We start from the raw sequence: 25,987 nt of genomic DNA on the forward strand, positions 1-25,987 counted from the left end.
CTGGCAACAACTTGGTTCTCTATTTAAAATTTCAGAGTCCTTTTTGTTCTCAGGTTTGGGGTTTCAGCCAAAATTCCAAGACAATAGAAAAAGGCTCATTCAGTATCCTATTTTAACAACTTTGAACATTTAAAGAGACTTTTGTCACGGTCACTGTTGTTTTTAGCTCTTTAAAACTCTAGGCCGGGCACGGTGGCTCACTCCTACAATCCCAGCACTTTGGGAGGCCGAGGCAGGCGGATCATGAGGTCAGGAGATCGAGACCATCCTTGCTAACATGGTGAAACCCTGTCTCTACCAAAAATACAAAAAATTAGTTGGGTGTGGTGGCGGTCGCCTGTAGTCCCAGCTACTCAGGAGGCTGAGGCAGGAGAATGGCGTGAACCTGGGAGGCAGAGCTTGCGGTGAGCTGAGTGGCTGAGATGGGGCCACTGCACTGCAGCCTGGGCGACAAAGCGAGATTCCATCTCAAAAAAAAAAAAGAACTCTAGTAGTGAGAATACAGAGTTCAGCTACCAGTCATGGAGTGGGAAGGGAAAATTGCTGACCTAAGAGTTGTATAACAACCATATATGGAAGTGATAAGAAAAAGTTCTGCATTAAACATGGGCGATGGGTATAGCTTGGGAATGAGATGTAAGTGTGTCTCACTGTATGGGGGTTGGTGGGGGAGACGTACTTTATGTTCCATTTTGGGGGTCAAAACGTTGGGAGTGAAGGGGGGTAGAAAACCTTAAATAAGTTTAGAGGATCTCAAAGCTGAGAAACTTTCTCTCTCCTTGGGCTATGGCCTGCAGATATCACAAACCAATTAGCTACTGGGTAGAGCAGCAACAGCTACAGGAAGACCTGAAGAAACTATCTTTGAGTCTCCTGCAGTGCCAACTGTCAGAGGGGAGCATCCAAAAGTGTCTGAAGTGCAAGCAGATAAGAGTCCTCCAAGTTGGAATAGGAAGGAGACAGAATATGTTACAACTGGAGACCATGCTGAATCAGGCCAGCAGACAGTATAGCTCTCTCAGGAACAGGGCTGATGATCAAGACCTGGGAGGATGAGACACAGCTCAGTGACGGTCTGCAAAAATACACAATGGGCTGGCACTACATGCCCATCTCCCATCCTACCTTGTCCCCACTCGAGGCCAAGAGCTTCCAAACCCTGATAATGCCACAGGAAAAAAGAAGGAAGGGGGAGGAACTGGGAGAAATGGGTTTGATGAAGTAGTTACCTAAACGAGATTAGATTTTGCATAAAAATGAAAATTTAACTTAATTTGCAAGATTTAGTTTTCTGCACCAGAAAAAAGAAAAAAAAAAGGGTGGGTCATGAGCCAAGCTGAATCAGATATTGAGAAGTAAAAAGATATTATTTGTGTACTCTGGACTTCACATTCAGGTTTAAAGATAAATACATTGAAGACAGGGCTGGAGGGCTTGCCTCTGAATTTAAATATAGTTCGGAATGAAACTAGATCTCCGCTCTAGATTTTAATTATTGTCTTATACCAAAAGGAATAATTTCCAGAACCACCATGGAATTGTTTGGAGCATTTAAAGAAGGAAGCATTTTGCCAACACATTTCCTTTGGATGTGATGAATCCTGCACTGCCACAGCCAAGTTGTGTAATAAAGCCAAAACTAAAATATCTAAATAATGTGTCCCTTTCCTTAATCCCCATCTATTTGGATACACGTCTACATGCGTTCAAATTGGCATCAGAATACTTACAAGGCTTTAACTCATTTGCAACGATTGAGATACACTACCTAGATATGCAGGCAGAATGCTATGGCCATTTAGCAAGAAGGCTTTAGAGTTAGTTTGACAGGGACCAAATCCTCAGTCTATAATTTATTAGGGTTGTAATCTTAGGTAAATTCTTTAAATTCAGTGTGCCTCAGTTTCCCTTTTTTATAAAGTAAAAATAATTGTAGTATTTATCTCATGAGTTGTCATAAATCTCAAGCCAACATTTACATACAGGGGCATGTATAAAGGAGTCAGTTCTCCATCATTTCAAATATTCAAGTTTAGGCTGGACAGCCACATGGTGGGGGTGTTGCATTGGACTGAGCTCCTTTCCAAATCTGACTATTCTTTAGAAAAGAAGGTCCAGTGCCAAAGAACAAAATTCACTTTGAGATAAACCCAACTGATGGCTCTCATTTTGAAAAGGAGGCCAAAGACACACAATCTATTTCAAACTAAGACAGAAATAGGCCAAGTCGCCTTGCTGTTGACTCAGCAGCCAGAGAATCATGGAGAGTACGGTGGAGTTAAAGTCAGAAGAACTGGGCTGGAGTCCCAGTGCTGCTCTTAGCTGTGTGGTCGTGGGTTACATAGATAATGGATATGGTTTGCAGTTTCTTCATTTCTAAAATGGGTGTAAAAGGTTTTCTTTTTATTATTTTCCCTCAAAAAGTACTCATGAAGATTAAATGAGCCAATGTAAAATTGCTTTGAAAATGGTAAATCACAGTATAAATATAGGTATTATCATTTGAAGAGATCAAATTACACTACATTACACTATACATCATTAGTTCTGAAAACAACATACATAACCTCAAAACATGGCTGAAAATAAGCTATTACTTTAAATATCATGTTGGGTATAGAAGCTGAAAAAACTGCCACTTTGTAGATTCCTGCATATTTTCTCAACTACTCAAGAGTGGAGACTTTAATTTACCTTTAAGGCTGGTAGTGACCTTGTTTTGGGGAAAAACAGAAAACACAGAACCATGCCATATATTTATGCAAATGTAAGTTAGGTCTTACTTGCTATTTTTAGGAAGCAAGAGGTCATCTTCCATATGAACACTGATGTCTTAGACCCAGAACGTCTCGTTTCTCCTCTGTATAAATGAGATGTATCTTTTATCAAAGATTTTCTCTACAAATTTTCACTCAAGTATTTATGGAACCTCTTCTCTATGTCAGGAGAGTTAGTGTGTTAAAAAGTCTAACCTACTCCTAATGGTGTTCACCAGTTACTTCAGGAGACAGAAAAAATTAAGCAACAATCACACAAATAGTTAATGATGATAAATGTGTTAAGGACAATGAGTCAGTGAAAAGTACTATGAGGATCTGTAAGAAGAGGACCAATAAATGTGGAGTTAGGGGAGGTTTAAGTGAGGAAAGAATATTTAACCTGAGTCTGGAAAGAGAAACAGAACTAACCCAGCTGGGAGACACCAGGTGAAGGCAGAATATTCTAGGAAATATGTTTTTATTGTCTCTGTGAAAATGAATGTTATTTTGTCTGGGTTTAGACTATGGTGTCTATAAATAATTTCTTATTCTTAGTGGGTTTTGTATGTTCTTTTCTGGGTAGATGCTATCAGTAGTAGCACACTGAGATGGAAATTACTTTAGTAAGGTGAAGGCTGTTACACCATAATTTTTGTCTTGTCCTAGAAAAGGTGCTATGAAAAAAACAACACAAGGCTCAATATTGACTGGACATGAGACACTTCACATGTGGCATTGTTAGGTTGATTATATTAATAGCTTCACTTGGTGCCTGTCCAAAGGCAAGATTACTCTCTTAAGACTGGATTTTTATCTTAAGTAAGAGGACAATTCAATTGTATCATCTTGTGAAAAGGCTGATGTTGGGACAGGAAATGAAGACTCACATTTTGCACCTTTAACTAGAGTGTAGTCTGGCTTTGAACTTGGACTTAAAATTATCATAACCAGATGTGACTGTTTTGAGTTGTTTTCTGTGATTTACTGTCCTTTTTCTCCAAACTTTCAATATACTTCTTACTGAAATTCAAAGCCTGACCTCAGCTGTGCACTTTGAATCTATGGAAATTTCTCTTCCACACTTGGGAAAGTGTGTGGCTAGGAGAGTCAGCCTCTGAGGCCTAGAGCAGTGGCAGAGCAGCAACACCCCAGGAGCCAAGTGTACCCAGCAACACAGTGATCAAGCAGCAATCCAAACATAGTGACAGTGTTGAAATTTTCCTGAGCCCTGGGATCCCGTAAAACAGGGGTCCCCAACCCCCAGGCCATGGACTGGTACCAGTCTGTGGCCTGTTAGGAATGGGTCCGCACAGCAGGAGGTGAGCAGTGCTCAAGCGAGCATTACCACCTGAGCTCAGCCTCCTGTCAGATCAGATGGGCAGTGGCATTAGATTCTTATAGTGCAAACCCTACCATGAACTGCACTAGGTGCTCCATATGAGAATCGAACTAATGCCTGATGATGATCTGAAGTGGAACAGTTTCACCCTGAAAACCATCACACACCCACCTGCCATATTCATGGAAAAACTGTCTTCCACAAAACCGCTTCCTGGTGTCAAAAAGGTTGAGGGCAATTGCTGTAAAACACGGATGGCTAAGAAGTACTCCACCTAATCTTTTGTGTTCTGGAAAAGAAACACTCTTCCCCATATGACTCAGATGATTCACAGATGCCCATCTTATTTACATGTGGTAAGACACAGGCACTCCAAATTCCCATCGTTTCATAAATATTTGGCTAAAATGCTTGTTCCCTAAGTAATCACATGATCACATGGTCAGAGAGTTCTCCTTATTTTGTTAGTCCCTTTCTCCTTCTTCTAATATTCTTTTGAATAAAGTATCTCTTTACTAAGTCTGGATATTTTATTTGACAGTGATGAGATGAAAATTCATCCTCAGTGGAAAAATGTGGGGCCCCTTCCTTCACACATGAGTTAGCACCCCAGAGAACGCTCAGAGAGATTAAGAAGGCTAATTGGTAACCATTAGGCCAGCAGTTCTCAAGTTATCACAATTTTGCTATTAAATATGAAATGTATTCTTATTTTGTGGATTGATTTTGAGAACAGAACATCTGGGTTACATGCAAAATACTTTTTAATGGGAAAGACACCACAGGTATCACAACCAGCCAGCTTGGAATAAGCAATCCTTGCTTAGCTATTAGAAATTGCTCCAGTATTAAAATCTAGCCTATTATAAGAAATATGCAGTTATGAAAAAAAAAAATCCTTATCTCCAAGGCAAAGATTTTGCCTCCGGCTGAACATAGCTAGAAATAACTCCTCTTTCCCCACATGCCAGGAAATGTAGTAGTCCCTGATCTTTTTTCAAAGGTGACTCCAAATACCTCTGACACACTTCAAAACTCAACACATCTTTTCTGTCTTCACGACTTCTGATTTTCCAAACTTCTCTAGACATTGAGGCCCTGCTAATCTTTAATCAAGGCAACATTATTAATACTCCAACTCTCATATTTACTTATCAGTTAGACATGCAGTCCTTTACAGTAAGAATGGTAGAAATAGAGGGAAAAAAGCAAACTTTTGGAGTCAGACAAATCTAGGTTCAAATCAGCCAACGTAATAAATTTGCTTTGTTGTATGAAAGGCATGTTCATTGAAGTTAACTTGCTCATCACTAAAATGGGAATAATGATAGTTACCTGAATGTATTAGTATTGAGACTGATAATAACTAAAAACTTTATGAAAGGTGGTTAGTCTTGAGTAGATGGTCACTAAATTTTACTTCCTCCTTCTTTTACTCATGCTGAGCACATTGTTTTTTACCAGATTTTCCATTTTCTCTATCTCAAACTTAAAGCAATGATTAACACCCAACACTTATTAAAGTCTATTATTTAGCCAATCTTAAATTATTTTGGTTAGAGTGTATTGATGAAAGAACACAATTAAGCTCTAACAATTTAGAAAAACATCTAAGCCCAACACTGAATCAAAAATACTTCTGCTGATACTTCTTTTTCTCTCCTGCTCTGTCTGCTTTTCCTTTTGGTTTTCTTTAAGAATTAAGTATTGGCTCCCACCCAGACCTTTCCATGAAGCAGCGGTGGTCACCAATCTTGGCTAAGCCAGGGCCAAATGGCAGCTGGGGGTGGAGGGGAGGCTGGGGATGGAGAGGTATATAGAATTGTGGTCAAGGAGTCAAATGGGACCAAGGACAGTGACCAAGACTTGTGAGTCTGACTGAAGAGGCAGCCAGTGGGGTCAATATACTGACTACCTAAAGAGGGAATGAGCATGTAAGCAAAGATAATGGAAGCTATGTTCTTCACTACAGAAGGAAGTTCAAACAACTTGACTAGGATAATTCTTGTGTTTTTTAGATTGGAATAGGAGGTGTTGGTGGAAACTCATGCTATATAAATTATACACACATACTGATGATTTAAATGTATATGTATGTAATATACATACATAATATCTATGTATTTTTATAATCTTAGGATTGCATCAATACTTCTAACTTCAATGAAAAATATAGATTAATAGTTACGGAGATATATCTAAATATATATGGGTGTGTACATAATAGATATAATCATATATAAATATTCATATACTTGTGTGTATGGACATAGGCATGTGTGTGCTTGTGTGTGTATGTGTATGTGTGTAAATGTATTTATTTCTTAGTGTGTCTGCTGAAAATGTCAATAAGCAATGGGATCTCAGTAGCAATGAGCATGTCAAGAACCCGAATCTTGACTTCTAAATGTCATTCTTTACTAATATTCCATGGAAAAACGGCTGATTTAGAGGGATGCAGTATAAACAGTGCAGAAGTAGAATATGTTATTACACTAAAGGGAAAATCATACATACAAAATGATAAGGGTTTGTCAAAAGGACACAGGGTCAGCTTGAAAGGCATTCCACTGACTAATTATGAGATAATTTAAGTATTAAAATAAAGATAAAAATAGACTGTAACTTGTTTAATATAATATAAATCCATAAGTTTATACTGAAATAAATAAGTAAATATATACATAAACTAACAGAGAAAAACTCTTTCTCACAGTCAAATGCCAACTAATAAATGTAAAATAAACGACGAAATTAGAATAACATTATTTATATTCATCATATTAATAACTGATTCACGCAAGAATCCTAAATGGATGCTAAACCTATAAGTAAATGTTTGGCAAAGGACAGGATGATTATATCATCTCAAAGTATTACCCCCATAAAATATGTATAATTACAAGGAGAAAATAGTATGTACTGTTTGCATTCTGGCTACTCTTCAGGATGAAGCCCCACCCGAAATTTGGTTTAGATGTCAAGACTGATGATGACACACCTCCATACCAAGTGGTATGAAAAGGTTTATTACTCACATAATGAGACTTTGGGGGAGCAAATAGGGAAGGCACCCCAATTCTGGTTCAAAAGCGGCTTGAGAGAGCAAGAAAAGTAGACTGAGCCAGAGTGTTTGTTGTAGTTAGGGGATGGGCTTGGGCTGCATCTTTCTACCACGGGCTTGTGGGGTTTAAATATTCTGCTGGCACTAAAGGAAGGAGCATCCTGTTCACTTGTCACCATGCTCAGATGTAGGGCAGAATAGGAAAAAGGAGACACAAGCTTGAAAGATGCCAGCATTCTGTCATCAAAAAATGAAATCAGGCTCTTCATGACAGTTCACCCCTGATGTTTGAAGGATGACTAAAAGGTACCATGTTTGTTGAATTTGAACTTGTTTAAGTAAGCCATTATGGCATCATGTGAGGCCTGCAGCCTGAGGCTAATAATGGAGGTGAAAATTCCACCAAATGCCCTTGTTCAAGAGCTTCAAGAGCTTGTTATTATGAATTGTGAGATATGAAATGAGTGCCTAGGTTACCACCAATGATGTTTGGAACTTGAGGGGATAAGAAGCATTTGATGAGGCTTCACGTGATGGATTTAGTATGTTTACAAACATATATGACCTTGGTTTTGTATCCTTAGGGCAAAAGATCCCTAGAATTCTCTATTCCGCAGGTGCCAGTTCTTGGACAATGGCCCAAGAGTCTATACGAAATGTGTACATGGCTTCAATTACTGGCCCAAGCATCCTGTGCTAAAATAACTGCCTGAAGTTTGGCCAAGTGTCTTTTATCAAGGATGTCCTGTTTAAGGGATAAAAAGTGGCAATGTTCCACTGAGCTCCCTGACACGTGACAGTGGTAACACTATCTGTGAAGTGCAAATTCCCATTGCTGTTCATTCAATTCATACCCAGGGACTCCCCAGGAAACAATGAGGCCTGAGAAAGGGGTGACCTTACTAGACACATGGTGTCTGACAAAAGACTGAGAAGAAGGAAGGCCACTCCTTCCTGCAGCTGGGACATACCAGAAAGCCAGTCCGGCTTCATCCTATAACAAGGACACCTTTGTAGCCATGCCGAGCTTGCAGGTTGCTGCTTGCATGATCTGAGACATAATAGGCAGCTAGGAAACCGAGAATTATTAATTCAGGGCCTGTGAGAGCCCTTATTTCAGAGAGAGCTCACTACGTGACCAGCAATCGGCTCTCTAAGGGTATAAAGCCTGGGATTGACGAGGGCAGCTTTTTGGCACTTGAGGTCCTTAGGCAACTTATGGTTGTCAGGGACGACCCAAAGAGGAGTCTCTGGGAGCACTCATGATGTAGGAGTTTTTCTTGACCCCTTCATCGGACTTGCGATGGGGGTGCCCTGTTCATTCAGTCCACTGTGCTCAGCCTCTTGCAGGAAGCAGCATGTGAGTGAGTGAGGGTGAGATCTGGCCAGCTGCTTTGGGTGCCAGCAAGAGTAGGCCCCGGGCTCCACAGCCAGACCAGGAATGGGCAAATGAGTGCAGGATCTGACCAGCTGCTTTGGGTGCTGGCAAGAGCAGGCTCCATGCAGGCCCCTCAGCGGTACCCAGGTGGGGATGCCTGTGACTCCTGAAGCCCCAGAGGGCATGTTACCATGCTCTTAGCTCCACCATTTGTGGGCAGCAGTGTGTTATCAGCTCATTGGGTCCCTTACTTCATCGTGTGGGGCAGCCGCCCTCCACCAGCTAGGGCAAGGGCCATGTGACAGCCTTTTTTGGGTACCCCCACTCAGTGGATCCCAAGCTCTTGGGCAGTGTTTAAGAATAATTAGATCACATGGACACTTGAAGGATGCTGGAGGCAGATAATTGTATTTAGCAATGGAAGTGGCTTTCAGCGGAGAGGGGAGCTGGAGAGGAGATGAGACAAGCAGATAATCTTCCCTCAAGTCTGGCCGTCTCTGGCTGGCTCTTCTCCAAAGTTAAGCCATCTCCACCGAAGTCCAGCCATCCCTCTGAAGTCAAGTCACCTCTCTCCAGTCAAGCCACTTCCCCTTCTACTAACTTAGTCTGGGGTCTTTATAGGCACAGGATTGGGGAGGGAGGTGGGCCATAGGTAGTTTTGGAAAAGGCAACATTTGATTGGTAAAAAGACATTATTCAGAAAGAACTAATCGGGAGAGAGCAGACAAACAGGAATAGAAGTTCTCACTTTCGGCCACAGGCTTTGGGATTTTTGGCTAGAAGGTGGGGTTTCGCCGGGCACCCGCCCTCACCTGCCACTATCACTAACAAGAGTGCCTTGTGAACTGCAATTTGAACAGGTTCTAGAGCCTTATTGTTGGATGAGTCCCCACCCAAAGTGGGCCGATTTGCAAATAACAGCATAAATGGATTTAAGTACAACTTGTAAGTGAGAAGTATGTTGTCTCCAGGACACCAAAAGACCTAAAAGACATTGAGCTAATTTTAATGTTCTGGAAACTGAGAGGATCAACAGCTATTTCTTGACAGTGTGTGAGATGATGCATGCTAGAGAGGCCTACCCCGCTTGTTCCAGAGACCTCAATTTTATATGAAATAAACCATTTTGTACTCTCTTGATCTGTGTGCAGTACCATTAGTCTTGATGTATGAACAAATTTGGAGTGGGAGTTCATTGTGCCTCTGCAGTAAGGTCAGGGCATTACAGTGGAAACACCAGTCAGATCCTACCTTAATTATGTGATCAAATTTGACAGCCACAGCGGCAGTACAAATCAACATCATTTGCCTCCTGACATGATACACATAGAAGGAGACAACACTGTTCCTGTGGTATTATTGCTAAAAATGCATCACCTCCATCTAATCTTAAGGAAAGATCAGAAAAATTCAAAGTGAGGGATATTCTGCTTTGATAAAAAAGAAAAAAAAAACTGGCGTGTATTCTTTGAAATAACATCACAAAAGACAAGACTAGGGAACTATTCCCGACTGAAAGAGATTAAAAACATAACTAAATGCAATTCATGATCCTGAATTATATCCTGGACTAGAGGAAAATTGTTCTTATTTGTTTGTTTGTGTGTGTGTTTGGCTAAAGGGAATTATTGGAGCAATTTCTAAAATTTGGATGGGACCTGGTTATGGGTAAAATTGCATCAAATTATTGATTTAGATAGTTTTACTGTGATTATGTAGAAGAGTGTACATGAAATACATATTGAAGTATGCATTGAAGTACACACAAAAAAGAAGGAGAGAGAGAGGAAAGTGAGAAGGGAGAGGGGAGAGGGGAGGAAAGAAGAGAAGAGAGAGCATAAATGTGATAGAATGTTAACAAATAGAACCTGGGTAACTATTATAGGAGATTTTTGTACTGTTCTTGCACTTTTCCTGTAAATTGTGCTTATTTCACATTTAGGAGCTTCATCTATATTAAATAGAATTTTAACCTCATCAGAAAATGTGTCCTAATTAAGTTCTCTATTAGAAAGAAACAATTTCTTAAATAGGACCCCCAAAAGCATTAATCACAAAATTTTAAAAATGACAAATATGATCTTTTACATTAAAAACTATTCATCAAAATACAACACTAAGTGAATACCCAATATCTTGACAAGGATAAAATAGTCACAATATATGTATATGAGACAATACTTATATCCAGAATATATAAAGAACATATGTAAATAAATAACAAAATAACATCCCAATTTTTAAATATTAAAAATAATTTGAACAAGTGCTTCAAAAATTCACTATCTAGATGACCAGAACTCATTTGTCATCAGGAAAATAAAATTGAAACTACAATTAGATATCCCTACACACCCAAGAGATGGCTAAATACAAGAGACTGTCAATACCAAGTGTTAGAGATGCTGTCAAGCACTGAATTTTTCATATTTTGCTAGTGGGAGAGTAAATTCATCTGTTGCATTGGAAAATACTTCTCCTTTTACCTAACAACGCTATTTCTAGGTATATACCGAAGATAAATGAGTGTATACATCCACCAAAAGACACGTACAAACATTTTGTAGTAGCTTTTTTCATATTATCCAAAAACTTAAATGTTCATTAAAACAAAAAACAATAAATAAGTTGTAAAATCATCACTTAAAAGTTGAATAAAATGCACAAATTACTGATATACACAGAAGCACCAGTTAAACACAAAGACATTGCCTTGACAGAGAAAGGAGCTAGACACAGAAGATTGCATAGTGTGATTCCATGTATGGGAAGCATCCCATGTATGGGAAGCATCCCATGTATGGGAAGCATCCCATGTATGGGAAGCATCCCATGTATGGGAAGCATCCCATGTATGGGATGCTAAAAATGCATCACCTCCATCTAATCTTAAGGAAAGATCAGAAAAATTCAAAGTGAGGGATATTCTGCTTTGATAAAAAAAAAAAAAAAAAACCCTAGCGTGTATTCTTTGAAATAACATCACGAAAGACAAGATTAGGGAACTATTCCCGATTAAAGGAGATTAAAAACATAACTAAATGCAATTCATGATCCTGAATTATATCCTGGACTAGAGGAAAATTATTCTTATCTGTAGACTACATGTTTAGTGATAGAAATCAAAATAGTGGTTACTTCTGAAGGAAACTTGATTTGGAAGGGGCATGAGGAAAACGTCTGGGGTGATAAAAACATGTATGTCATGACCTGGGTGGTAGATACAAGGATATTTACATTTATAAAAATTCGTTGCACTTTACACTTAAGTGTACACACCTCAATAAAAACACATAAGGCCATAGAGATCATCTATTTTATAGGTTACTATTTAACTTGAAACCATTATGGGGCTTATAAAAAGTCTCCGCTTGGCCGGGCGCGGTGGCTCACGCCTGTAATCCCAGCACTTTTGAAGGCCGAGGCGGGCGGATCATCTGAGGTCAGGAGTTTGAGACCAGCCTGGCCAACATGGTGAAACCCCGTCTCTACTTAAAATTCGAAAATCAGCCGGGGGTGGTGGTGGGCGCCTGTAATCCCAGATACTCAGGAGGCTGAGGCAGGAGAATTACTTGAACCTGGGAGGCAGAGGTTGCAGCAAGCTGAGATTGCGTCATTGCACTCCAAGTGCACTGGGGAACAAGAGCGAGACTTTGTCTAGGGAAAAAAAAAAAGTATTTGCTTGACTTTGACTATATTTCATTCCTTCTATACACCTGTATCTCCTAAAAAGATCCTATGAATAAGGTCAAGTCTCAACAATAGGTGGAAAACTCAGCCAAGGAGTCAAATATTTCTGATGTGGGTTTCACATCTGTGGCACAACCTATTCTCTGTATTGAATAATACACATTTATATGTGTCATGAGTGACAACAAAGAAAATGAAATTGGGCTATTTTATTGCTAACCCCAGAATCAGAATGTGTCTATTTGAAAAGGTAGTTGAAACAAAGCCAAATTGAGTTCTACTAAAGTGCAGCCTGGACTTCTGTACAAATTGATGCTTTGAGTTGGAGAGTTCAAGGTGTCCTTCACATGCAGGCTTCATCCTACTTACATTTTGAGTTAATTCAGTCCCAAACTGGGTGTAGGTCAAAAGCCTCCAGCCATAGGTGATTCCAGAGTTAGCTGTACTACCCAGAATCTGGCATCTGGAAGGCTTGAGTGAAAACTGAGATGTCCCATGCATCTTGTGTCCCAGGGCAGCCAACAAGGATTACAAATAGCTTTCATCTAGGATGTGAGTTTACTTAGCTGGAGCCCTGAAACCCTGACCAACATATGCCAGTCCTTTCCCTTGGGAAAAAGAGTCCCGTCTCTCATCTTCCTGGCTGCTAATGTATGCTAATGTTCATATTTTAAATTGCCATTTTATTTCCTAAAACGATGACCCTTCCACCTCCCTCATACCTCTAGTAAGCCCTGCTGCTTGGAACACTGCTCTAATCATATGACAGATTGGGCCTCCTTGGACAATAACCTTGGCCTGAAAACATCTCATGCCCATGGACACTGTGTGTTAGAATATTGTAAGAACATGGCTTTTGAGGATAGATCTTATAGGTAGGTCGTTTTTCTAAGGCCCACCCCACTCAGACACAACTTCTTTTTCTTCTTCATCACACGGTTCATTTACTTCCTAGCACTCCTTACAGTGGTGGTGACTCAGGTTATACCAATTATACTCAAAAGATCAGAAAATCTCAGAATACTACCTGTCAGAATATCTTGGACCAGTTATCTGACTAGACCAGATGTTTAGATAGAGAAATTCCCAAAATCTTGTTAGAATAGAAGGAATTCAATAGAGAATAATATATTTATAGACACCAGTGTATCTATCTATTGTTGAAGGACCTGTAGCCTTGGGAATTTTAGAATAATGTTCTAGAATAGCAGTCAACAAAGACCTTGTTAAGCTTGAGGTCTATGTTCTTTGATTGTTGTTTCTTTATAGTCCATGGTGGGTGGTAGGGAGCAAGAGAAAGAATGAGAGAGGGAGGGAGAGAGAAACCTGCCCATCCACATGCGTGCTAATGGGAAAGTTGCGTTGAGGTGGGTAGCAGTGTGAGCAGGAAGGGGTAGAATGCATGGCATCACAGAGTGTGCAGTGGCAAGGAAGAACTCCATATACCCCTTAAAGTCCACTTTCCATTTTTGACTACCTAGCTTAGATTGACAAAATCTGCTTTAGAATGTGTTAATTATCTGAGTCATTATTACCACTAAAACACTTCAGCATCAAGGAAATAGCCTCAAAAGGATTTGGGAATTAATTGGTAATTCAGCAGCAAATCTCACTGTTCCTATCTCCTATCCCACAGCTCGGTGTCCCTTTTTTTTTTTTTTTTTGAGACGGAGTCTGGCTCTGTCGCCCAGGCTGGAGTGCAGTGGCGCCATCTCAGCTCACTGCAAGCTCCGCCTCCCAGGTTCACGCCATTCTCCTGCCTCAGCCTCCGAGTAGCTGGGACTACAGGCGCGCACCACCACACCTGGCTAATTTTTTTTTTTTTTTTTTGTATTTTTAGTAGAGATGGGGTTTCACCGTGTAAGCCAGGATGGTCTCGATCGCCTGACCTCGTGATCTGCCCGCCTCGGCCTCCCAAAGTGCTGGGATTACAGGCGTGAGCCACCGCGCCTGGCCTCGGTGTCCCTTTTCTATCCCTATTGTTTCTGCTTTGGTTTAGAACCTTGTAATCATATATATATATACATATATATGAAGAGAGAAAGAGAGAGAGAGAGACAGATAGAGAAAGAGAGAGAGTCTAACTCTGTTACCCAGGCTGGAGTGGTGTCAACACTGCTCACCAAAGCCTCGATCTCCTGGGATCAAGTGATCCTCCTGTCACTGCCTCCTGAGTACCTAGGACCACATGCCTGGGTAAATTCTTTGAGCTTTTGTAGAGACGGGAGTCACACTTTGTTGCCCAGGCTGATCTTCAACTTCTGGGCTCAAGAAATCCTCCCATCACAGACTCCCAAAGTGCTGGGATTTCAGACGTGATTCACTGCACCTGGCCTCTTACCTGAACTATTTAAACAGTCTCCTGACTTGTCTTCTTCCAAGGGTCCCCTTGCTGCAACACATATTCAGTGCAGCAGTCACATTGAGTTGTCCAGAATTAAATTCGACCATGTTACTCTTATTATTAAAATCCTCCAATAACTTCTCATTTTTTATAGGCAAACATCCACACTCTTGAGCAATGAAAGGTCCTTCCCAACTGTATACTTATGTTATGCTCCTTCATTAGAGCCTGATATTAAATAAGTAAATACTGAGTTAATGTTTGTTGATCGAATGAATGATTAGTGGATAAGTAAATGTATTGATGTCATTAATACAGCTCAATATCCTAGATACGTTTTGAATAATTTTAGTTTTCAACAGAGAGTTAGGGGAGCAAGAAACTGCCTTTGATTAGATTGTGTGTTCACTGCATTCAGCGTTCTCATGATTGGGAACAAAAGACTATTCTGCTAATATGTAAATTTCCATACAGATGTTAGTTCTAGAGAAGCCTTAATTCAAATGAAACAAAACAAAGAAAGCTTGAGTCTAAGTCTGTTGCTTAGGTTTCCCTTTGTTCACATCTACATCTGAACAGAGATTAATATGCCTTTTCCCCTCATAAACATAATTCCCAGGAAGCCAGTGTCCACCTCAATTGATTTCAAACCATAGCTATGGAGAGACTACACAGCCATTCATTACTGTAGTTTCCGTCTCTTCCTTATTCCCAATACGTCTTACAGTCAGTAAGATTTATTTCCCCAAAACACCAATCTTCTTACCTGCTCTCCAATCCTGCTCTCCAATCCTGCTTTGATATTCCCCCCTCAGTTAACTGCATTTTGATAAAAGCATGCTAGTATTTAACAATAGCCTTAATTTCTAGCCTGCATTAGAAATGAACAATGGTGACATTTCAGGAACCAAGGTGAGCTGCTGTAAGAAATCACTGGAGATGGAATAGTCAGAAAATGAGATTTTTGACTCATATTACTGTGACCTTCAATAATTACTCCTAGAACATTTACATATTTATGTCCTGTGTAAGTCATCTCTGAAAAGCGTAGAAGTAACATGCCCTTGGTTTACAATGTGAATGGTATTAACTTTGGTGCCCCTGCACAACTGACTCTTTCCCACTAGAATATGGGCCTGCTAATAAAAATCCTACGGTCTTGGCTATTCAGTTTCTTTCTGAATGTTGGCATTTGTTTTGAGACCCATTTTTTTCTGAATGTAACCAGAGCTGCTATGTTTATGTAAAACAGGGAGTGAGAGAGGTAATGAAGCCAGGATCGATTGCCTAGTAATAGCTATGATTCCATAGACATTAAAGGGTATTTGTAATTTAGGCCCCTAATATGGCCTAATGCCCTATCTTGTGTAGCTATTGATTTTTCAATAGTAGAATAGCCCCAGCAAACCATTCAGGGCTAAATTTTCCCTGTTATATCAAGCAAGGATAAAAAGATCTCTTTTACAGGAGCCGAGCCTAGAGAAATGTTTTCTATTCTGAAAGCTTTAAGGGCTCTCTAGTTTATGAACTTGCTTTCCAATGTGACTTCTGCATGTATCCCTTTCTTTGCCTCCTCCAAAACTAAAAAGTAAAGCAATATTAAGAAAAAGTCTTTTATTATTTAGCAGCTACCAACAAGGAAGCAACAAGAAGCAATAATGCCTTATCACTGACTGCTCTAAGAATGATGTTCTGAAATGACCCATTACCTCAAAACAGACATATAGACCACTGGAATAGAATACAGAGCCCCCAAATAAATCCACATAGCTTGTCAACTAACCTTGGATAAGAGTGCCAGGATCACACAATGGGGACTGGATAGTGCCTTCAATAAATGATGATGGGAAAACTGGAAATCCACATTCAGGAGAAAGAAACTGGACTCTTATATCACACCATATATGCAAATTAAATCAAAAGGAATTTAAATTTAAACATAATCCCTGAGACCATAAAACTATTAAAGAAAACCATAGGGAAAAGGCTTCTTGATATTGTCTGCTCAATAATTTCTTTTGATATGACACCAAAAATATGTAACAAAAACAGAAGTAGACAAGTGGAAAGGCATCAAACCGAAAAGTTTATGCACAGCAAAAGAAAAAAACAACAGAATGGAAAGCCAACTTATGAAATGGAAAAAAAAAACACTGTAAACCATATATTCAATAAGGGGTTAATATCCAAATATATAAAGATCTAACACAACTCAATAGCAACAAAAAAATACTGATTTAAAAATAGAAGACCTGAATAGACATTTCGCAAAAGAAGTTATATATATGGCCAAGAGGTATGTGCAAAGGAGCTCAACAACACTGATGATCAGGAAAAGGCAAGTCAAAACCACAAATAAGATGTCACTTCACACCTGTTAGGATGGCTATGTTCAAAAGGACAAAAAAGAACAAGTGTGGGCAAGGATGAAGCAAAGAGAGAACTCTTGCAGGCTTTGGATAGGAATGTAAATTAGTACAGCCACTCTGTAAAACAATATGGAGATTCCTCAAAAAATTACTACCATATGATCTAGCAGTCTTACTTCTCTGAATACATATCCAAAGGAAATGAAATCAGTATCTCAAAAACCTCCTTGTACTCTTATGTTCATTGCAGCATAGTTCACAATAGCCAAGATAAGGAAACAGCCTAATTGTCCATCAACAAATAAATGAATAAAGAAAATGGTCTAGATAGAGAGCCTTATTTAGCTTTTAAAAATAAGGAAATGCTATCATTTGCAAGTAATATGGATGAACCTGGAGGACATTATGCTAAGTTTAATGAGCCAGACACAGAAAGGCAAATACTGTAGATCTTATATATGGAATATAAAGTCAAATTCATAAAAGAAGAAAGTAGAATAGAAGTTGACAGGGGCTGGGGTAGAAGAAATGGGAAGATGTTTGTCAAAGGATGCCAGTGTCAGTTATGAAGGATGAATACTTTCTGAAGATCAAAAGTACAGCAACGTAAATATGGTTAACAATAGCACGTTTTACTCTTTAAGTTTGCTAAGAGAGTAAATCTTGTATTCTCATCACACATACAAAGAGAAAAAGAAAATAGTAACTATGTAAGGTAATTAATATGTTAAATAAGCTTGATTGTGGTCACTATTTGACAATGCATAGGTATATCAAAACATCAAGTTGTATACCTTAAATATATACAGTTTTTATTTGTCAATTATACCTCAAAAACAATAGGGAAAAAGTCAGTTAGACTGGATTCAATAAAAAGAGTGTACATAGCAAGAAGAGATGATTTTAACAAAATAATACATTTTTTTTGTCACTGCTTTGCCTAACAACTTTCCAAGAGTAATCTACCCTAAAGGTCTCCACCATCTTTCAGGAATATTTCCACAATCTTGGAAAAATAATTTTCATAGATTAAAGGTAAACATTACTTTCCATTCTTTATAGATTGAGTAAAATTGGAAAGTATTGCTATACTACATTTCTTTTGTCAAAGAAGAGGCAATAAAACCAATGATTTAGGAATCTTGTGTAAATATCAAATGGTAACTATAATTAGATGACTTTTTTAGAACAAGAATAAGAGAATGAAGAATTGTAACAACCCATAACCAATCAACAAATAAATAAGCAGATATATATTTATTATTACCACAAATAAGACACACACACACACACACACACACAAACAAATGTATAAATACGTCTGAGACCTTTCTAGAATAACCCAGCAACTACCAGGGCTTCAGAAAGCATGAAGCCTGAAGACAGACTGCAATTTATTACAGGTTAAACGTTGTCGAAGGTTGACCTTTTTAGCCAGATCATCCTCCACTATGTTACTCCCGATGAGTTTTTCAGAGTTATGCCCCTTTTCTGTAATTCAGAGTTCCAGGCCATATTCTTATTCTTAAATGATATTTCCTATCCTTGAATAGCTTGATTAGCTCTATTCTCCCATAGTACTATAACCACACAACTCAAGCTTTTTGGCTTTCACCTTAGATTTGTTTAGATAAATACTATCAAGGCCAATCAATGACTAAATAATAAGTAGTTCTCACTGCTGCATTCATGCTGGCCTTATTTTGTGTTTCTCTAAATGTTGTTTACACACTACTATAAAGAAATATGTGAGGCTGGGTAATTTATAAAGAAAAGAGGTTGAATTGGCCCATGGTTCTACAGGCTGTAAAGGCAAGGCACCAACATCTGTTTGGCCTCTGGCGAGGGCCTCAGGAAGCTTACAATTATGGCAGAAGGTGACGTGGACGCTAGCACATCACATGATGAGAGCAGGAATGAGGGAGAGAGAGCAATAGAAGAGGTACCACACTCTTTTAAACAACTAGCTCTCAGATGAACTAACTGAGCAAGAACACACTCATCACCAAGAGGATGGCACTAAGCCATTCATGAGGGACACACCCCCATGATCCAAACACCTCCCATCAGGCCTCATTTCCAAAACTGAAAATCACATTTCAACATGAGATTTGGAGGGGACAAACCTTCAAACCATTTAATTCCACCCCTGACCTCCCTTGATCATTAATATTGAGTGTCAACTTGATTGGGTTGAAGGATGCAAAGTATTGTTTCTGGGTGTATCTCTGAGGGTATTACCAAAGGAAATTAACACTTGAGTCAGTAGACTTGGAGAAGCAGACCCACCTCAACCCGGGAGAGCACCACCTAATCAGCTGCCAGCACAGCTAGAATAAAGCAGACAGGAGAAGACAGAAGAGCAAACTTGCTGAGTTTTCCAGCCTTCATCTTTCTCCTGTGTTTGATGCTTCCGGCCCTTGAATATCAGACTCCAAGAGTCTTTGAACTCTTGGACTTACACTAGTGGTTTGCCAGGGGCTCTCAGGCTTTTGGCACAGACTGAAGGCTGCACTGTCAGTTTCCCTACTTTTGAAGTTTTGGGACTCGGACTCATCCACCACTGGCTTCCGTGCTCCTCAGGTTGCAAACGGCCTATTGTGGGGCTTTACCTTGTGATCATGTGAGTCAGTTCTCCTTAATAAACTCCCTTTCATATATACATATATCCTATTAGTACTGTCCCTCTAGAGAACCCTAATACACACTCCAAATCGTATGTTCTTGTCACATTTCAAAATAAAATTATGCATTTGCAATAGTCCCCAAAAGTCATAACCCATTTCAGCACTAACTCAAATGCCCCAAGGCCAAAGTCTCATCTAAAGATGAGTTCCTTTTACCTATGAGCCTGTGAGATCAAATATAAGCTATTTACTCCCACATATAAGGTCGCACATTCCTATTCCAAAAAGGAGAACTTACCCAAAAGAAAGGGTCAATAAGCCTAGCACAAGTCCGAAACCCAGCAGGATTGTCATTAAATCTTACAGTTCCAAAACAATCTTCTTTGACTTCTATCACACATCCTGGTGTGAGAATTGGGCTTCTAAGGCCTTAAACAGTCCCCCACTATGTGGCTTTCCTAGATTCATACTCTGTGGCTGCTCTCATAGGTTGGTGAGTGCTTGTGGCTTTTCCACACTGAGGTTACAAGCTGCCAATGGCTCTACTATTTTCAGGTCTAGAGGGTTGTGGCCCCCTTCCCACAGCTCCACTAGGCAGTGCTATGGTGAGGACTAGTGTGGGTGCTCCAACACCATCTTCCTCCTCTGTACTACCCTAGTAGACTTTCTCTGGCAGGGGGTTTTGAGGGCAGCTCCAACCATGTGGCGGGCTTCTGACTGAGCACCCAGGCTTTTCCATACATCCTCATAAATCTATTTGGGAGTTGTCAAGCCTCTCTCACTCTTGCATTCTGTTTGCCTGCAGGCTTAACACCATGTGGAAATTGTTAAGGCTTACAGCAGCTTGTGCTCTCCAGATTGTATCTGGGACACTCGTACTTTCCCTAGCTGTATCTGTGGCCTATTAAGCCATGACTATAGCTGGAGCAGTTGGGATGCCAGGAGCAGTGTCCCAAATCTGCATAGCTGTGGTTCCCCTGGCCTGGTCAGTGTGACCATTCTTTCCTCCTAGGCCTCTGGGCCTGTCATGAGAAGGGCTGACTTGAAGACTTCTGAAATGTCTTCAAGCCCTTATTCCCATTGTCTTGAATATTAGCAGTTGGCTCTCTTTTAGTCATGCTAATCACTTTAGCAAGTAGTTTTTCCACAGGCTACTTGGATTCTTTATCTACCACAGGGCTAGGCTGAAAATTTTCCAAACTTTTACACTCTGATTCCCTTTTAAATATAAGTTTCAAGTTTCAGTAATTTTTTTTTTTGCTCCCATATCTGATCATAGGCTTTTAGAAGCAGCCAGTCAACATCCTGAATACTTTGTTGCTTAGAAATTTCTTTCACCGGATACCCTAGGTATACCCTACTTGCTAAAGCAATTCTGCAGCTTTACAGAAAGCATGGTGCTGGCATCTGCTTCTGGTGAGGGTCTCAGGAAGCTTACAATCATGGCAAAGGCAAAGAGGCAGCAAGTGTGTCATATGGCAAGAAGGAGAAAGTGGGATGAGGTGCCACACACTTTTAAACAACCAGATCTCACATGAACTCAGAGCTGGAACTCATTCATCACCAAGGGGATGGCATAAGTCATTCATAAGAGATCTACTTCTATGATCCAAACCCCTCCCACAAGGCCCCAGCTCCAACACTTGGGATCATATTTCAACATGAGATTTGGAAGGGACGAACATCTAAATCACGTGATTCCATGTCCTATTTTAGTTATGCTTTTACTTTTTCATAAACCATATTTTACAAACCCAAAGACTACAAGGGAAGTAACAATTTGCATTCTGACACCAGTAGTAGTGATGTCAGTGGCATACTCTGTGACTTTGGGCATGTCCACGTAACCTTGATGAGCATGGTTTTCTCTTCTGTAGCAAGCACTCCTCTGCCTAATTCATATGACTAAAGCAATGGTTCTCAAACATATGGTCTCAGGAAACCTTTAAAATCTTAACAACTAGTAATGACCCCAAAAAGGTATTTTATAATATGAATTTTATATATAAATGTTTTATTGGAAGTCCACTTTTATGAAAATAACCTTTTTTCAAAAATTTCATAAGAAAAAATAGTATTATTTTACATATTTGAAATATCTTTTTAATGCCTGGTTTAATAAAAGACAATTGAATATTCATGTCAGCTTCTAGATTCAATCTGTTTCAATATGTGTCTTTGGCTGGAATACATGAAGGAAACTTGGGCTCACCAGACATATAGTTAGAAAAGGGTGGAGTATTTTAACAGTCTTTTTGGACAACTGTGGACATTGTGCTTTGATATTACAACAAAACTGGAGAAGTGGTAGGTTCTAAATGATTAGTTGGAACATGGAATCTGAAACCACATCCATGAACTATTTGTAATCTGGCATATTAAGATCTATTTATCGATCTTGCACTTTGAATGGATCCTTTGCTCATGAATCTTTGTGTAACATGAATCATCTCGAACATGTTGGTTCATTGAGTTATGCAGGGCTTCAAAATGTTAACACATTTTATTATACAACATTAAAAATCACATTTGTTAATATGATGATGGTTCTCATTAATGGAATCTTTAAATTTTGAAAAGCTGTCAAACTCATGGTGGTAGACACAAGTTTTATAAATTTTAATATTTATCAGAAAACTTGAATTTTATTATCGGCAAAGAGTGCTGTTAGTTGTTGTCCTTGATGTAATAGGCTCACTTTATTTTCATTCATTTTGAAGGAAACATTCACTAAATACCCAAGCCTGAGCAGCCATTGTATGGTAGTTGTTCTTTGAAATAAAAATCCTGTTTTATGATAAAAGCACCTAGTTCAGCTTGCAGCTCAAAAATTGTACAAGTGCTTTTCCTTGAGAAAACCACTGTACTTTGGTATGGAAAAGAAATATTTTATGCCTACAGTTTCCAAACTGTGTGCCAGAACACCCCCTAAAGCACCAACAAAAACTCACAGTAGCACCACAGGGTATTTGAATATTTCAAGGGAGACGCGGCATCATCTAGTAAACACTGGGCAAACCACTAGCTAGAGGTAGTCCAGTTTCAACGTTAGATCGCACTACACCCCTTTGAAGGATGCCACAGAATTACCAACTTGCATTTTCTGCAGTTGCTGTGATAAAAAGCAAGTTACTACTAGAAAATCAAAGTGCAACAGGAAATGAAAGCAACTTCAATCTGATTCCAAGGTTTGAGAAATTTGGGCAGTGATCAACAAACACCTTCCATTAGTAATTGACTTCTATGAATGACATAACATTATTTTTTCAAATGGCTCCTAAGTGGAAGACAGTAATACTGATCATCCTAACCATGTGTAGGCCTAGGCTAATATGTATGTCTTCATTTTTCACAAAAAGATTTTAAAAAGTAAGAAAATTTTAAAAAATTAAAACTAGAAAATAAGTTATAGAATAAGGATATAAGGAAAATATTTTATATATCTGTATACTACATTTATGTATTAAGCTGTGTGTTATTTAAAAAGACTCAAACAGTTATAAAAGTTTATAAGATAAAAAACTTAGAGCAAGTTAAGGTTAATTTATTATTGAAGAAAAAATATGAATTTAGTGTGGCCTAAGTATATAGTGTTTATAAAGTCTACAGTAATGTACAGCTAATGTCCTAGGCCTTTACATTCATTTACCACTCACTGATTGAGTCAACCAGAGCACCTTCTGGTTCTGCAAGCTCCATTTATGGTAAGTGCTATATACAGGTGTACCATTTTTATCCTTTATATCATATTTTTACTGTAACTTTTCTATGTTTAGATACACAAATATTTACCATTGTGTTCCAACTACACACAATACTCAGCAGAGTAACAAGCTGTGCAGGTATGTAGCCTAGGAGCACTAGGCTGTACCATGCAGCCTAGGTGTGTAGTAGACTATACTATCTAGGTTTGTGTAAGTATACTCTCTGATGTTTGCACAATGATAAAATTGCCTAATAATGTGATTCTTAGAGTGTACCCCTGTTATCAAGTGATGCATGACTGTACTTAATAAATACAACTGGTAGGACTGGTTGTGTTCTGAATTTTCTTTGGTATAGGGACCAACATAAAAACAATCACTAAGGCACTACGGAGACAGCTTGGGAACCTATTATTTATGTGTGCTTTCTATTTTATCACACGGAATATTAAACAGGTATGTACCCAAGGGTTGAGATAGTTAATAAAATATGTTTTGCCATTTCATCAAAGATCCTCTTAAGAAAAATTGTCTCCTTTTTTTCCCCTGAGTATTTGGTGTTGAAAAACTACAGTAACTATTAGAATAGTTGGGCACCATTGCCTTGATTCATGCTTTTAACTAAATTGTTTTTGCTTTACTAGTAAATGTCAACAAGTGAAAAAGGCAAATAGTTTTTCAGTGTTGTTATGAAAATAGTTCTGACCTTACAGAACTATTGAAGAAGGGACTCCTAGGGATCTGTTTACCATATTTTGAAAACCATTGAGTTAAAGGAATGATTAAATATAATTACTGTGATGATGCTTCGCATAATGCAAATTGCTGGACAAATTCTACTTATTAATTCTTTGCCTCTCTTTAATCTTACTGCATGAGTCTCTGCCTTAGAAACCAGTGGCCAAATTCTCAGTTTATGAAGTTGTTCTTTGTTCTCAGTTCTTCTCAGAAGAAACTGTCTCTTCTTGAACTCTAGTCCCAGGCTTTTTGCAAGCTACTGACAGTGGTTTTTTTTTTTTTTTTTTTTTTTTAATGTTTGTCACTCTCAGACTCCTGCCAATTTAATCCATTCAATGAAGCAGCAATATTGATTTCAAATAACAGAATATGATATTGGATAATACAGGCAGAAAATAAACTTATTGAAAAGAAACGAGGTAGTTTACAAAACTGACTATAAGGCTGGCATGCCAGGAACAGGTATAAACCAAGCTAGGAAAAGCAGAGCCAAGATCAAGCCCAAGACAAATGCATCTGAAATGTCACTGCTGCTTCTGAACACTTACCCGCTCATCACTGAATTCTTGACTCCACCACAGCTGCCACAGACAACCTCTGACAGACTTTACACCTCTGTGTAATTCTCTCAAGATTCAATTTCCTGGGTGGGAGCAAGTGATTGATTGTAGTTTAGCTGTGGACCCATTCTCCAACTGTCAGGAGACAGGCAGAATAAGTAGCTTTCCCTTTTCAACTTCTGACTCCTGTCTATATAGATCTTTAACCAAAATAGACAGCAGGATGTTTGGTGCTGAGCCATTAAATTGACAAATGTCAATACTATTCACTCTTTTAGTGAACAGTATTTAAACACACACTTCTCACTTACAATTTTTAAGACTGCTTAACCTATCAAAAAGTATTCACTAAGGAGATATATTTTTAAAAAATCATCAGTAATTCCACCTGGCTACAAGTTCAACATACCTGGTGACATCCGTTTCTCCTATCAGTATTTCTTTGTGATTTTGCCATAATATTCTGAATCTAACACCCTCTATCCCTTGTCAAATAGTTTGGGGGAATTTGAGGGCAAAAAAGATACTAATTAACTTACATACCTATTTAATTAACCCATAAAGAAAGAAAACATATGTAGATTCAACAGTACTTAGCTGTGCAACTGATGACGTTACTGTAGTTGACATTTATGCTTTTTCTTCGCATATATGTACTTGTTATATTTTTCAAGTTCAGCAAGTACTTTTAAGTTCATCAAAGGCAACCTGCAGCTAAGTGACTCAAACTTTTATTCCTGATAGACCTGAGAATGGAAGGTTCTGATTACATTGGACTGAAATGGTTTACCATTAACTTTTCACAGCAGTAGTACAAGGAGATGTTCCATGTTTCAGGGGAATTCTCTATATGTCGTTCATAATCTTTATTACTCCCATTAGGTGGCAACGACTGTGTTTTCCCTGGAGAGGCAGACTCAATCACACTAGCCAACACTATAATCCCTGTTTTGGCTTGTTTTCTTAGTGATAAGAGGAGCCTAACTTGATCAAGTGAAAATCAGGAGTCCAGTTCAATGGAACTGTTATTGTGTCCCCTGATAAATGCACTCTTCCTTTGGCATTAAAATCTGTAAACCAGTAGAGCCAAGAGTAACAAGGACGGAAAGCAAAAAGTATGTAAGTGATTAATTAGATGGAATTATGACAGGTACCATTTTCAATTCTATCTCTTATTTACCTATCCTATAATTTACAGCTGTGGGAGAATTAGCATCACATATTGATTGCTGGTTTAGAACATATACTGTATCCAGAAGTACTAGCTAGCAGAGGTAATTGATCTTTGATGGCTCATTCCACTGTAGGATAGATATGCTAGCTTCTTCAGGATGAAGGGTTATGTGGACCCAGTCATACCACAACATTCTGCCCTGGCCCCAAAAATTTATGTTCTTCTCAAATGCAAAATGCAT

The 25,987-nt window shown here is 38.9% G+C and overlaps 1 long non-coding RNA gene across 5 annotated transcripts in view; it reads right to left on the reverse strand.

The window, feature by feature from the left end:
• Positions 1-25,987, reverse strand: part of LOC103876737 — a 633,632-nt gene that overhangs the window by 596,578 nt on the left and 11,067 nt on the right. For 4 of the 5 annotated variants that reach the window (XR_004178378.1, XR_002516525.2, XR_002516523.2 and 1 more), the window contains exon 3: positions 24,561-24,707. This is a non-coding gene — a long non-coding RNA (uncharacterized LOC103876737). The other variant, XR_002516524.2, reaches the window with a different exon arrangement.

This window comes from Papio anubis, chromosome 14, assembly GCF_008728515.1.
Source record: "Papio anubis isolate 15944 chromosome 14, Panubis1.0, whole genome shotgun sequence".
NCBI lineage: Eukaryota > Metazoa > Chordata > Mammalia > Primates > Cercopithecidae > Papio > Papio anubis.